At 40.9% G+C, this 15,882-nt stretch overlaps 1 pseudogene; it reads left to right on the top strand.

The window, feature by feature from the left end:
* LOC119530375 overlaps positions 1-10,643 on the top strand; it is a 38,467-nt pseudogene extending 27,824 nt beyond the window's left edge.
* Positions 10,644-15,882: the final 5,239 nt, after the last annotated feature.

Below are 15,882 nucleotides of genomic sequence, written 5' to 3'. Positions count from 1 at the left end.
ATCTCTAATTCAATAGTATTCAAGCAAGGACAGTCCTTGGACAGGCCTGTAAACCTCCTACAACAGGCACAATGAAGAATTTTTTCCACCCAAAATGCCACTATTGCCCCTGCTGAGAAACACTGCCTGGCCTAGTCTGTGGCCCCTTTGCGGACCCATCCTTCTTATGTTATTTGACTGAAAAAGAAACAAAAATAAGTGATAGGGTTTTTTGTTTGTTTGTTTGTTTTGCTGATATGAAAATGCTTCACCAGAATTCCAATCAAAAGAGAAAAAAAAGAAGATAGAAAAATACACTAGCCCTAAAACATTAACTTGCTGGGCATGTCACTTGGTACAGGACTAAATGTAGGGGTAATATTTCTTGAAAATCATAAGAATAGAGACAATACTATGTTAAGCTTGTTAGCTTTGCTGATTCCATCTTTCCCAGTGCACTGGTTCCTTCCAGAAAGTTGATTTTATTCTCATATTGCTTTCTACACATTCTTTTTTCCAAAAGCTCTCACTGGGATCACTGCCATGGTAAAAATTCCTCTTTTCTCCTGAGGTATTTGGCTCTTTCAGACCACACACATACACACAGGAAATGTACTCTTTGTAACTTTTGAATTGCTTCCTTTCAAGATTCCCAAGACCTTGGCTAAAGAGTCCCTGCTCCCAAGATAAAGATTCACTGCTGCCAAGAGCAAGAACCAAGAACATCTCAGGACAAGGTCCAAGTTATCTCTGCTTGGAATTAATTCTCCTCTAATACCAGAGGTCTCTTTCAGGAGAACAGCCCTCTCCATGAGGTGTGTGCTTGAGAAAGGCATTATCCTAATGACTGAGACAAGTTAATGGGACATCCTCAGATTTCAAAGCCAACATCTCCAGCAGTTACCCTGCATGACTTTTCTTTTATAATGAAGCCTTGTGTATAGAATCTATCATTAATCTGTATGTTTATACTCTTGCTGGAAGAGCAGAAAAAAGAAAGAAAAAAAAGAAAGAAAGAAAAAAAGTTGAAACATTTCCAAAGCAACATTTGGGTTTTGATATATCAGATTCTCACTCTGTAGTCCCTAAACTGGTTTCTGATTATACAGCAAAGAACTTTAATCTAGATCCACTAATTACCCATACTCTGAATCTCAATAAAGTCAATTAAGCATTCAAATTAATGAGAACTAGAAAATGGTAAGTTGCATACATAATTTTATGTCTATAGAGTTTGGAGCCTAGAGAAAGGATGCATGAGAGTCAGGGAAGCAAAACAAGAGTAGTCACAGCTGGAGAAGCCACACACAGACAGGTGAAGGTTTTGGAAATTTTTTAAGTGTCTCTTTCCCCTCTTTACTTTGTTTTATTCCCAGTTCATATATTATGTACTCTTGAAAATACGTAAGTATTCATCTACACTTGCCATTAGCATTTTATTTCCAAGTTGGCATTTTTAATGACAAATTAACTAATGAAGTCAGATCATAAAATTTTAGCCTAGGTTTAAGTACATAGTTGTTGTTGGCATTCTCATTCAATGAGGAAAATATCTCTAGATTCCAAATTCTGACACTGATCTTTGGCCCAAAAAACAGAAACCAGTCATAAACCGGGCATTGGCATTCCCCACTTGGATATAAGCCTGCTTATCTACTACTTATCCTTAGAGCCTCATGTCATTTTGAAAAATCTTCTAAAATTGGTTTAATCCACACATTCTTCACCAATCCCAAAGGGAAAGGAATCTTGCTCAATGATCTACAGAGTGAGAGTTTGATATATCAAAACCCAAATGTTGCTTTGGAAATGTCTCAACTTTTTTTCTTTCTTTCTTTTTTCTATTGTTTACTATCTGCTGTGTCCTGCAGCTTTAAGTACAATGTAATTTATACAAGACCTGCAGCACAATTCACCAACCGAATGACATTCTAATTTTCATGACTTAGAAGAATTATCCACAAACACCATCTCTGTTGCCTTGATTCACACAGCAGTGAACTCATATCTGGATTTTGCCCTTACTACTTCATCAAAATTGTTCTTATGTGACTCAGTGTCACTTAGGGCCAGAGTTAAGGTGGCTCCAACACCCAATACCAGACTCTTTGGACGTCCAAAGTCACCCCAAGATGCACTGCTTTTCATAGTTGCTTCTGCCTTTTGGCCATGTTTCCTTGCACACTATATCTCTCCCACACTATATAGGCCTAGCCATGAAGATCTAGCAAAGATTCAGGGTTGAAGCAAGCTGATGGAAGGCAGAGGTCTTTATTAGAGCAACTCGAATAAATCCCAACTGAACATGAAGCATCTCATTCTTAATATAGCTTATGCCTAGGAAAACTCCTACTGGTATTTCATCTTATATAACCCAGCCTCAAAACAACCATCCTTCAACTATCTCATTGGCACTCACCTCTTCTCTCCTGGATTCCAAAAGGAATTTCTAATTCTTCCGCAATTGGACAGGACAATTAGCTCCCAGCTTTTCATATTACCTGTTTTTGTAACTAAACCAGCTAGGGGCTCAGCAGGAAAAAAAAGAGGGGGAGGAGGGAGACTTGTTATTTATTAGGATTCATACTTCACAGGAGGTAGTTATGCTACTAAATAACTAAACCATTTTTTATTCCACTTGCCACAGAGGGACAGAAAGATTACTTATTCTCTTACCAATGTGTCTTACATTCTTTCCTCCAAGAAGTGGATGAGGGGAAGACAAGATCTAGTACTTTTTGTGGTATCTAATCCCTTCTCCCCAGGCCTCTTCTGACTCTCTTATCAAGCCCCTCTTGATTCCCCTAGAACTAAGGTTAAAGTTATCAGCCCTCTTGGAATGTGACTTTCTTCCCTATTGCCTTATATATAAAGTCTCTTACCAATCCTGTCTCCCCCATACACACAACAGATTCTCCCTTCTTAAAATCTCTTCCACTCCAGCTTGGGCTCCCCTAAATCTAGGTCCACTGGATCAGACAGGGGTACCTCTATGTCAAAAGAGTTTAGAAGACTAGGAAATGGAATGCTGTTTTTGACCTGAACATGAAAGCTTCATGATTTAAGATTGTCTAGGAAGGTGGGCTGCATCTCCAGACTCTCTCTCTCTCTCTCTTCGTGGCTATCACATGATGTCAAGGGGTCCTCCTAACACTCTGATTATTAAACTGAGAAGAAGCTTCATAAAGTGGGCATCCTGTGTTTCCCTTCAGGATGCCTGCTTCCTGAAAATAGAAGGGATAGGCACTATCAAATCTATTCACTCTGGATTTGGAATTACTCAATTCTATCATCCCAAGTCGGACCTGGAATTTCCATTCCCAACTCTGCTCTGCTCTTCTGTTCCCTGAGAGCAGTTAAGGCATTCTTCCCCTCTGCCCCCAATTAATTTTGCTAACAGAACTTGTAGGAGTCTTCAGGTCTTTGGAAGTCTGAGCTTTCCCAGTAAAGTTTTGCTGTAAATAGCAACCAAAGTCTTTGCTCCAATAAAGTCCAATTCCTTAAGCTGCCAGTACTTATGAAAAACTTTTGGTCACATATCAGCAGAAGGGAGAAAAGGTCACTGCATTTGTGATCAGATTAGAGAGACTTGTGCAATGAGCTACAACATAAAGAGCCATTCAAAATAGTTTAAAGAATTGGACTATATTGCAGCAATTGTATTTTAAGCTGCTAAACAATGGATAGCTAATACACTGGTGGTAAATGGGGACATAATCCCGTTGGCATGCTGTTGCATCACTATTATTAAGATTCTCACCTGTAGTGAATTGGAATGGAATACAGATTTTAAGATTTATACTGTCTTATGTAATATTTTAATCACTTGAGAGATAAGATGGCAATGCTAATTATAAGGACTATGGATTCAGTTAATTGTTGACGGAAAAGATGATAGGCTTGAGTGAGCCAACCACCAACTACAAGCGTGATGAAAGCCACAAGACCTCTATAACAGCATGAAAAAAGTCCCTTACCTCCTACAACCAGAGGGTAGATTGAGCTGAAAATCATGCCTAGGACATGATTATGAGATTACTCAAATTGCAGAGAAGGTTTAATCTACAGCCACCTCAAATCTCCTACACTAAAGTTGACAGGAAAGGAATGGGATCTTGGGCTAAATTGTGACTATCTGGGTGGATGCACTTGAGAACTTTGAACCCTTAGATTCTCCTGAATCATCTAGGCCTAAAGAAGTGGCCCACTCCCCCCTTGCTATATGTAGAAACCTCTCCTTGCCTGGACACCACAGAGACACCTTACCAAGGGTGAATACCTCACAAATTCATACCTGCTCTTCTCAATGTATGCCTCTACATTCCCTCATGGCTTCTCAGCCAATAACTGAGGTCAAGGATTGACTTGGATTGACTAAGGAAATAATTTGCCAAAGCAAAAAAGCTACAGAACCTGGCTCACATGTATCAGCAGGAACTGGAAAAACTTTCAAAATCAATCTTGAGTGTTTCGGAACAGGGGAACAGAATATGAAGGACAGGTTATTGAAATGGGAGCAAACTCCTGTAACTTGGGATCTAATGTGCTGATAATGACATCTGTAGTCATTTTTGTGCTGCTGGAATGACTCATTAAAGCTTGGGAGGAAAACAGTAGCCTACAATAAATGTGGTAGAGATGCCAGAAGAGCTTTGGAAAGATTCAAGTGGCTCAGATAAGTATGCATGTTAGAATGGATCTATCATAGAAGACCTGAAAAACCCATATGTTCCTCAGGAGGATCCAGAGGGGACCCTCCTTTCACTAAAACAATAAGGAATGCACTGGTGGAGGATGGAGGGTGGAATGTCCCAGCATCACTGAGAAGCGAGTAGTGTCTGAGCTTTGAAAGCCAGGTGTAAGAGTAGGGATGCCAGTAGGTATGATAGGATTCTGAAACTGCAGAGGCCAGGAGGCAGCACTTAACCATCAGAAGCATAATGGATAGAATTATCCTAGCAGGCAACAAAGGCTGAATGAAAACTGACCCTGAGCTCTGATCTGCAGGGATCTATGGCAACAGCTATAGGTCATGGTGTTCCTACTGGTGCATAGCAAATTACCACAAAATTTAGTGGCCCCAAACAACCAGGAATTCAGGATCAGCTTAGCTGCAGAAACATAAGGTTGCAGTGAACTTGTCAACAGGGGCTGTGACCACCTGAAGACTTGGCTGGGGCTGGAAGTGGCTCCAGTCAAGGTGGCTCACTCATATGGTTGGCAAAGTAGCACCGGCTTTTGGTGGGAGTCTTCAGTTCCACAACCTGGACCTGTTCATAGAGCTGCTTGAGTATCCTCATGATATGGAGCTGGCTTCTCCCAGAGCCAGTGATCCAAGAGACAGTGAGACAGAAGCTACATCTTTTATCACCTAACATTCGAAGTCACATGCCATCATTTCTACAATATCCTATTAATTACATAGGTTAGCCTTATTCATTGTGGGAGAGGACTACATGAGGGTATGAATACTAGGGGCATTTTGAATGCTGGCTTCCACGTGATCCCACCCCCTATCCCAAGTAATTGAGGACAGGATGGAGTCGGTTTAGTATTCACACAAACTGTCTCAGTCGGATACCATAAGGAGTGTTGAGTTTAACTGTGATGGATTATATGAAATGGTAGCAATAAATAAGGTTAAAGGGAAGAGAAAAAAATCAAGGGAAGAGTTTAATCTGTGAAAATAGCCATTAACTCAACATATGTACTGACATGCCCAGGGTCTGGAACGCCCAAATCAGTTTCAACTCTATTTTATTGCCTCTCATGACATCAAACTTAGCTCAGGCTCAAGTTCAAACAAGCACTATTGAATTTGGTAGAAGCACACAAACTTAACCTCCCAAAGGTCTTTGCCTTTGACCTTTGCTAGATATATCAGTCAAGATTCACTGAGGAGTGTATGGACAGATGAGTGGAAAAATGGGGACAAAAATGAGATGAAGAATAGGGTGGGATGGAAGGGATGGAAAGCTTGGGGTGTTCTTGTTTGCTTTTATTTTTATTTTGGAGTAAGGAAAAGTTTCAAAAATTGGTTTTGGTGATAAACACACAACTGTATGATGGTGCTGTGAATAATTGTACACTGTGGATGACTGTAGGGTGTGTGAATATATCTCAATAAAACTGTATTTTAAAAAAGTAAATGAACAATGCGGGGAGGAGAATGGGATGTTTTGGATGTTCTTTTTTATTTCAATTTTTATTTTATTTTTTGGAGTAATTAATATGTTCAAAGATTGATTGTGGTGATGAATGTACAACTATATGACAATACTGTGAACAACTGATTTTACAGTTTGGAAGATTGTATGCTATGTGAAGGTATCTTAATAAAATTGCATAAACAAAGGTTCACTGAGGAGACAGAAACCATATCAGTTATTTAAGCAAAGAGAATGTAATATAATTAAGTAGCAGTAAGGCTTTTTACTAGGCAACTGAAAAGGCAAAAGAGAACACTAAATTATCATAAAGGTAACAATTGCAGCAAGTGCTACAACCCTTACAGCTAAGAAAACAAAAGGAAAAGGTTGCATTTATCAAAACTTACAAGTTTGAGAGAAACAGCAGAGCTGAAACTCAGATCTCTGAGAAAGAGGTTCTGGCTGGCTGGTGTCTCTGGGGATGGAAGGGCACCTTCTGGAAGGACTGGAAAAACTTCAAACTGGATTCAGCTGTTGCTGCGGGAAAGAAACTGCTGCTCTACAGGGGTGAAGAATTGATGCTGGATGATAATCACAGGAACTGCAAGTACACAAGGAGAAAACAGGAAACTCATAGGACAGAAACAGGAAAGAGCAAATCCTTCCTTCCACTCTCCCCATAGCACTCCCTTTTGCAGGGTCTAACATGGAGCCAGCAGACAAAGCAGAATTGTGGTTTAGACTCCCAGCATTACAAAGCAGAGCAGAGATGGGAGTTTGGAGCTGAGAGACAATGCTTTAATATCTGACATACTGAGGGAGCAACATTGAGCACGACAGATACCAACAATGGTGTCAACATGTGTTATGCACTTGTAATCCTTGGGCAAATTATATCACCAGGGACATTCTACTCAAACTCCTTTGGATTAAAGAAAAACAGGTGGCTCTTTTATAACAGAGAAGGCTATGTCCAGCCATGAGCAGCTAGCAATTCAGCATGTGAGAGACACTTGGAGTTTCAAAAGAACCCTGCAGTAGCTAGAGATTCCACTTAAATAGAAGTGCTCACTTTAGAAAGACAATACACACACACACACACACACACACACACACACACACACACACACACACACTTCCCTATAGAGGAACACGGGCAATCTTTTCCAAATACAAAACACTTCCCAAACATATGTGGCAAGAATCCCAGAGCTAGCGCTTTATCCAGCTTCTCAAAGAGTGCACAGTGGACCAGTGCCAGTCCAAGAACACCTTGTTACCAGTCAGGATGAAGTAAGTACCAAAACTGTGAGTAAACATGACAAAGTAATTTTATGTCTGTTGAATGTAATAAAACCTTGGGACTTGTGTTTTGTATGTCTTTGTCTTTAAATCATTTCATTTTTCTAGCAATTGATTTTTAATATATTTTACAAAAAGTATTGGTCCTTTATGGGTTGGATATCAATCAAAACAAAACAAAACTCATCCTCCACCACAGGTGGCTTGAAAAGCATTGTCCTAACCCAGTCTTGCTGCGAACTGAATGGAGTATACATGAACAGGCATGACCTGGGGAGAGTCAACTAGGAATCAACTTGTATGAGAGCTCAGGGAAGAGATAACTAGACAAGTTGTTTCCATTGGACTGACCCCAGGACCATGAAGCACTGGCCTCTCTTTCCAGGCAATGGGCCAAAGGGGAAAGGGCTCAACCAGAGGAGGGTGAGTCAAAATGCCCACGACAACTGACAGAACGAGGCTCTGCATAGCTTCACATTGGAAAATCTTCCATACAGTTACTTGACATATTTAAGTGTTCTGTTATTGTTTGTCATGAGCACTCTGATGCCCTCAAAAACTAGGGAATTTAGTTTTTGCACTGAAAAGTATGCCACTACTCATATCCCAGCTTTTTTCTCACGGCATTCTGATAGCTAGAGTGCTAGACATAGACCACAGGACAGCACAGATATCAGGAAGGGAAGAATTGAAGAATGTGAAGACCTGCTGGCATTTATCAAAAGATAAGTCATACATGGTCACTTACCCAGTATAAATTGGATTGAAATCACTCTAAGTTGCTTCTACAACAAATGTGTGTTCTTTGTATTATTAAAAATATGTCGCTAAAACTCTAGGTCTTTAAGACTCTCTAACAACATGCTTTTCTTTATTAATATCTACGACTCTTGAGGCACCGCACAGTGTCTTCCAAACCAGGTTCAAATTCCTCTTCCCCTGCTACCGAAGCATCCTTCACTGAATATGATTGTTCTTGTTTGCCAATGCTGCTGGCATGCAAAACACCAGAGAAGGATTGGCTTTTATAAAAGGGGGTTTATTTGGTTACACAGTTACAGTCTTAAGGCCATGAAGTGTCCAAGGTAACACATCAACAATCGGGTACCTTCACTGGAGGATGGCCAATGGTGTCCGGAAAACCTCTCTTAGCTGGGAATGCTGCTCCAAAGTTCTGGTTTCAAAATGGCTTTCTCTCAGGACATTTCTCTCTAGGCTGCAGTTCCTCAAAAATGTCACTCTTATTTGCACTTGGGGTATTTGTCTCTCTTAGCTTCTCTGGAGCTAGAGTATGCTTTCAATGGCTGTCTTCAAACTGTCTCTCATCTGCAGCTCCTGTGCTTTCTTCAAAGTGTCCCTCTGAGCGTCAGCTCATTTATATGGCTCCACTGATCAAGGCCCACCCTGAATGGGTGGGGCCATGCCTCCATGGAAATATCTCATCAGTTATCACCTATAGTTGGGTGGGGCACATTTCCATGCAAACAGCCTAATCCAAAGGCTCCAACTTAATCTCCACTAATATGTCTGCCCCAGAAGATTGCATCAAAGAATATGGCTTTTTTGGGGGGGTGGTGTAATACATTCAAATAAGCACAATGATCTGCTTGAGTAGCAATTGTTTTCAGCAATTTGTCTCTGGTTGCCTCTCTTAATGCATGGACCCTATATGTGGGAGATTTCTAGCATTCTCACAAATGCCAGTTTAATCTAGAATCAGCCATGGACCTATAAAATGCATGATAATTATATACAAAATCTAAGATTAGAGATTTTTAACAGGAAAGAATTAACAAAAAAAGATTTTTTTAACAGTATCAACACTTATGCTACTGTGACGGTTAGGGTCATGTGTCAACTTGGCCAGGTGGTGGTGCCCAGGTGTCTGGTCAAGCAAGCACTGGCCTAACTGTGGCTGCTTGATAAACCAGAAGGCTGGTTTATTAAATCATCAGTCAATTGGCTGCAGCTGTGACTGATTACATCAACAAAGGGCATGTCTTCCACAATGACAGAAAGCAGTCAGCTGGATTTAATTCAATCAGTTGAAGACTTTTAAGCGAGACAGATAGAGGACCTTCACTTCTTCTTCGGCTGCCCAGCGAAACCTACCCTGAGGAGTTCACTGAAGTTGTCCATTCATTTCCTGAGGGGTTCATAGAACATGTTCATCTAAGTTGCCAGTTCACTGCCTGAGGAGTTCATCGAACATTGTCCTTGGAGTTGCCAATTTGCTGCCTGCCCTACGAAATTTGGACTCATGCATACCCAAATTTGCATGAGATACTTTTATTAATCTTATATTTATAGGTATCTCTTGTTGATTGTGTTTCCCTGGAGAATCGTAACTAATACAGCTACATAGTCCAAATTTGGCCTTTTAATTAATTAAAGATGGCTCTCTGTGTAAGTGCTGCTGACCCAGGTCATTAATATTCAATAAACAATTAATCTTCATATAATTACTGTAAGCCACATATTGTTGGTAGGCACCATGAAAATAATAGTGAACAAAACAGATGTGGTCCTTCCGTCTCCTAAGGAAGACGGACATTAAACATGTAAACACACAAATAAATATATACTTAAAAATTGTGATAAATATTTTTAAAAGAAGATAATTGGCTGCTTTGGTGAATTAAAATAAAATAGGAGCTTTTCATGCTACCATGCTGTCTCAGCATCTCCAATTCCATCATTAACAACAGAATCAACTTTTTTGTGCATGGCATTTGGGGACATTTTTATTGAGGAAGCCAGAGAAAATTTAATAACAGATTTTGAAGGCGAAACTTCTCAGATCACCATTAAGGAAATGGAGGGGTGTTATTGTCACAGCATTTCTTTGATGAAGATCAACCAGTGATGGCATGGATCTGAGCTGAAAACATAGAGCTTGTTGACTCCAAAAGCTGACTGCAGAGGCAGCCACAGCACGTGGAATCCACTGCCAGCAACTTTTCAATGCACAAGAGCTGCATCCGGCCGGCCCACGACAAGTTCGAGGCTCAGAAGAGTCCTCGCGGTCAGATGTCTCGGGGTCCGGTTGTCTGTCCACACAGCAAGGGGAAACTGGCCAGAGAGGATGGCCAGCAGGCACATGCCAGACTCCTCTTCTGTATCCTCAGCCTCTCCTGGGGGTGCATCTGGCTTCTGGTGTTGGTTGTCAGAGCAAGTGCTGGCGTTTCTGCGAACCGCTTGAAGGTGCTCTGAGTTCTGGGTTCATGTGTGTGTTGGGGGGGGGGGGGCAGTGCGAGTATAGAAGTACACAAGGAAAGGAAAGCAGTTCACAGCTGAAGTCCTGATGCTCCCAGGGATGGAATGAGTCGATCCAAGTCTCTTCTATGGTCACAGCTGAGGAAGTCTGGAGTTCTGGTATCAGCTTCCTGGAATACCATGCCTGCTGCACCCAGAACATAAGGAACTTTTACATTGTCTTAATGTCTCAATATCTTAGACCCTATTGTTAGGTCCCACCGTGACCAGCCCGGACACCTGCTTATACAGAATAAACAGCTTCTTCCTCCTCTCCCCACGTCCGACCTGGGTGCACCCCCCTGTGATAGCCTAATACCAACTCCCCAGTCCCCACCCTTGCTTGACCAACTTACAGCTCCACCCATAGAACATTATAAAGGCTTAGTGCCCAGGGCCACTATGATCTTTTACTTCCCACCTGTCTTGGTTGAGCCTATGCTCCTAACATGTTTCCCCTGGTGGCAGTGTGAGGCCGGCTACCCTTTTATGTTCTGGGACCTATGAGTATTCATCAGCTTTCCTTTCATGCATCTCTGGTGTCACTCGTCCTTGTCATATCTGACTATCTATATAAAGATCTTTAAACCTATGAGCAAGAATGAAAAGGCTGACCTATTTTGAGATTGGAAGGCAGGTTTTAAATACTGAGCTGAGCTATAAATACTGTTACAGCATTGTGGGTATAACAAGCTAGATATAATGTTTATATTCATTTTTGAGGCTTTTAGGGAATATGGCACTGTCTTTTGGGATATGTTTTCTGATTTTTAAATGTTTATTATTTGATCTGACAAGCTTGCTTTGATTCTAACATTTGCAGGATGCAAAAGTGTTTCTAATTACTCATTTTGTATTTTGTTAATATGCCATAAAATATATGTAATGTTCAGCAACTCAGTGTTTCTTTCAGTGGTCTCTTCAAGCCTCTGACCTTCATTTTCTCCTGAGGAAACACCCATTATGTTGACCCAGCCTCGGATAGCACAGGTTCATTCTGTGATGGTTTCCCTGCTGTGATATAGTTAGAGCTTACATTGTAAGCCAATCCTAAGAATTATTGTAAATCCATTTAAATGCTGCACAGAGTATCTCCCCTAGACAAACCACAAGGTGAAACAGAGATACAACTGAGCAACACCATACTTGATAGTGAAAGTTAAAAGTACTGTGAAGGAAAAGTACAAGGAGCTTTGAACATGTAACACAAGGAGCCTGGATCTGATATGAGAGATTTGGGGAAGGCTATCTTGAAGAAGTGATATTTAAGCTGAAATAAGAATAAGAAAGAATTATATTTGCCTGGTATCCCAATGCTAAAATAATTATACACTACTTTAATTTGTTATCTTACATTCATCTAAAGATGAAAAAAATGGTCTTTTTTCCTGCATTCTAAGATTTAGAGTAGTAATTCTGTATAGTAATTATTAACTAAACAAGAATAAAAGTAAATTGAGCAGTATTCTGGAGGTCAAAATTCTATTTACAGAAAATAGCAGGAGAAGGGAAACTACAGAGCCCAAATTACATCAAACACATTAAACCTTTCAAAAGCAATAGCTTGAATAGAAGATTAAAAAGTGAACTTTGTAGTCAAATAGAACTTACATCAAATTCCTGCTCCCTTGGTTGATAACTGAATGGTTTCAAATGAGTTAATTATTTTACCTTATTTGCTAATAGGGAACACAATATCTACCTCCCAGGGTTGCAGTAAAGATTAAATCAGTAATGTCGTAAGGATTAAATCAAGGGTGCCAAGTGCCTGATACTCACTAGGCACTCAGTGAGGGTTAATTTCTTCTCCGTAAATAAAGTCAAACTACGAAAGGTTTAACTTAGCCAATAATTTAAAGAGCAAACTTATTATAACAGGAACAACCTTCTATCATAACAATGAATCTATCAAGGACAGTTAGACTTTTGTGGAAACAAAGTTCTTTTCGCTAGGATTTAATTGAGTCCTTCAGAGAGTAGACACTTCGGTGTCTCTTTTCTGGAAATCAGGGCAACACCATTGAAGAGTCAAGTGGCTCCATAAAATTAATTAGTGCTCTGAACTGGCCCAAGGGAGAAGTTGGTTCAGCCTGCATCGAATGACTTGCAGGCTCACAGGGGCTGAGTGAGGGCCTCATGCTAAGTGAAGGAATCAAAGAGTCTTCTCTTCCTCTCCTCAGTATAGTTTTATACCACATATTCTTCCAGAATTAATTTTATTAATTAATAAAATTTTAAATTTCATAAAATTTTATCATGTATATATAGATGTGTGTATGCTATATACACATAATAAAAATTAGTTCAACAGTAAAAGAAACAAGGGTTCTTGCTGTACAAACTAGCAAAAATGTCACTCAGAAGAACCCACATGGAGGACCCAAATCCATTCCAGATCTGGAGCCCCAAAGCCGCTTCCACACAAATTGTTATGCAGGACTTCCTGAAACTCTGGCAGTTTTCCAGCTGAAGCTTAGGGGAATGATTTTTTTTTTTTTAATCAGTTTTATTTAAGAATTTCCAACATTGACAACTCTTATAAAAAGCATCCAAGCGGAGGCGGGGCAAGATGGCGGAGTGGTGAGGAGCAGAATTTCGTCTCTCCCCTAGAGCAGCTGGCAATTACCCAAGAACTATATGAAACAGTGTTTTCGGGGTCTCCAGTAACCAGTCACACATTGGACACAAGTTTGGAATTGGAGGAAAAGCTGAGATCGCAGTGAACATTGTAAGTTCCCCGGACCAGGGGTCTGGCGCCCCTCCCCACCCAGACCTCACAGACTGTCTTGCTGCCGGCTCCCTGAAAGGGGAGAAAAAAAACAAAAAACAGCAATCTGCTGAGGGCAAGAAGGGAGGCTCAAACCAGCCTCAACTGCAGAATTAATTAACAAATTAATTAACTAACTTTGGGAGCTGGGGTGCTAAAGAAGGGCTGGGCTCTGAGAAATGGGGGCACGTAAAAGCGGGCACCCATTCCCAGACTCCAAAAAAGCCATTTTTTTTCCCCCTACATTTTGTCCCTTCTGGCTTCTCACTGATCCCTTATCTTTTTGCATTTCAATAGCCCCCAGCAGGGGTGGAACTGAAGCGGTTGGAGAGTAATTATCAGACAATAGCCCAAAGCATATCTTTAAATGCTCTATTCTGACACTGACAAAACTTCCAGGCTGGGGAAAGACCTTTAAAAGAGACTCTTTTTTTTTTTCCTTTTTTCTTTTTCTTGATTTCTTTTCTATTTTTTTTTTTTTTTTAATCTAAAAGTAATATATGTGGTTATTTTCTATCGGAAAGCCCAGGTTGAGGGACTAGGCTGGGCTTGGGGGAGACAGAGTACCCACAGTGTCTTTGAATTCCGTATTCACTACTGAAGGCCTCCACCCCCGTCTTTAATTGGCAACTCAGGCTGACCAAGGAATCTACCTGGAGAGGCCCCAAAGAGGAGAGGGGAGAAGGGAATAGTGCCCCTGAGAGACAACTGGAGTTCTGAGGACTGAGAGAGTGGAGGGAGGTCCAGCTCAACTGGCAGTCCTCCTTCTGGGAATTCAGACCCCAGGGGCTGGAATTCAGTTTCCGGCTTTAGTCAGCCACGCCCCTGACAGGATCAGAGTCACCAGGAGAACTAAAGTCTCCACACCTCCTTACATTGGTGGGGGAGCTGCGGGCTGGCCAGCGCCACCTGCTGGACAGGAGAGGAAAAGCACCAATTCTAAAGGTCTCATAGGAGGGTCTCATTCTCAGGAAAACTCCATACCCTTCCAATGAGACCTGGGCCTCACTAGACTGGGAAAATCTGACTAGGGTCGACCATATCTGAGGAGACCCACTCACAAAAAGGTTACATAGAGGCAGAGCAAGAAACAGAAAAAACAAGAGGGGAAAAATTCTGATCAACTAAATAGAACCTAAGTTAGAGGTCTAGAATAAGTTGAACTGAATAACAGAGGCCAGAGAACAAAGCTAACCAACAAGAAAGCCACTAGGTAAAAGACAGAAAACAAGCTCCAAAATAAACTAATCAAGAAAATCAGATGCCTAGACAACTTAAGATAACAAGCCATACCAGGAAACACGAAAACATGGACCAGCCAAAGGAACAAACTAATAGCTCAGCTGAGACACAGGAGTGGAGGCAACTAATGCTAAATAAATTTGATGAAATGAAGGAAGATATAGCAAAAGAGCTGAAGGATATAAAGAAGACACTGGCTGACCATAAAGAAGAATTCATAAACTTAAAAAAACAAATGGCAGAACTCATGGGAATGAAGGCCACAATGGAGGAGATGAAAAACACAATGGAAGGACACAACAGTACATTTGAACAGGCAGAAGAAAGGATCAGTGAACTGGAAGACAGGTCATTCGAATTCATACACACAAAAGAACAGATGGTGAAAAAAATGGAAAAATATGAGCAGGGTCTTAGGGAGCTGAGTGACAACATGAAACACACAAATATACGTGTTATGGGTATCCCAGAAGGAGAAGAGAGGGGAAAAGGGGCAGAAAGAGTAATAGAAGACATATTCACTGAAAATTTCCCAACTCTTATAAAAGACAGAAAATTAGAGATTCAAGAAGTACAATGTACCCCAAATAGAATAGATCCCAATAGACCTACTCCAAGACACTTACTGGTCAGATTGTCCAATGTCAAAGACAAAGAGAGGAATCTGAAAGCAGCAAGAGAAAAGCAATCCACCACATACAAGGGAAGGTCAATAAGACTATGTACAGATTTCTCTGCAGAAACCACGGAGGCAAGAAGACAGTGGCATGATATACTTAAGATACTGAAAGAGAAAAACTGCCAACCAAGAATTCTATATCCAGCAAAACTTTCCTTCAAAAATGAGGGAGAGATTAAAACATTTTCAGACAAACAGACACTGAGAGAGTTTGTGAATAAGAGACCGGCACTACAAGAAATACTAAAGGGAGTTCTACAGGCTGATAGGAAAAGACAGGAGAGAGAGAGTTGGAGAAGAGTGCAGGAATGAAGATTATCAGGAAAGGTAAAAAGCATCCAAGCACAGGACACAGAACTGAGCAAACAGCATTCTTATGGGTATCTAACAGACATGAGAACTTCCACCCTTCTTTGAGACACCCTGAGCTCACTGGTGAACTCTGCTTCCAAGTACTCCTGCAAAGCACACCACAAGCTCAGCCCATGTTCTCAACCCATCAGCTTCAG

This window comes from Choloepus didactylus, chromosome 3, assembly GCF_015220235.1.
Source record: "Choloepus didactylus isolate mChoDid1 chromosome 3, mChoDid1.pri, whole genome shotgun sequence".
Classification (NCBI taxonomy): Eukaryota; Metazoa; Chordata; class Mammalia; order Pilosa; family Megalonychidae; genus Choloepus; species Choloepus didactylus.
This window is presented reverse-complemented; position numbering and strand designations above follow the sequence as displayed.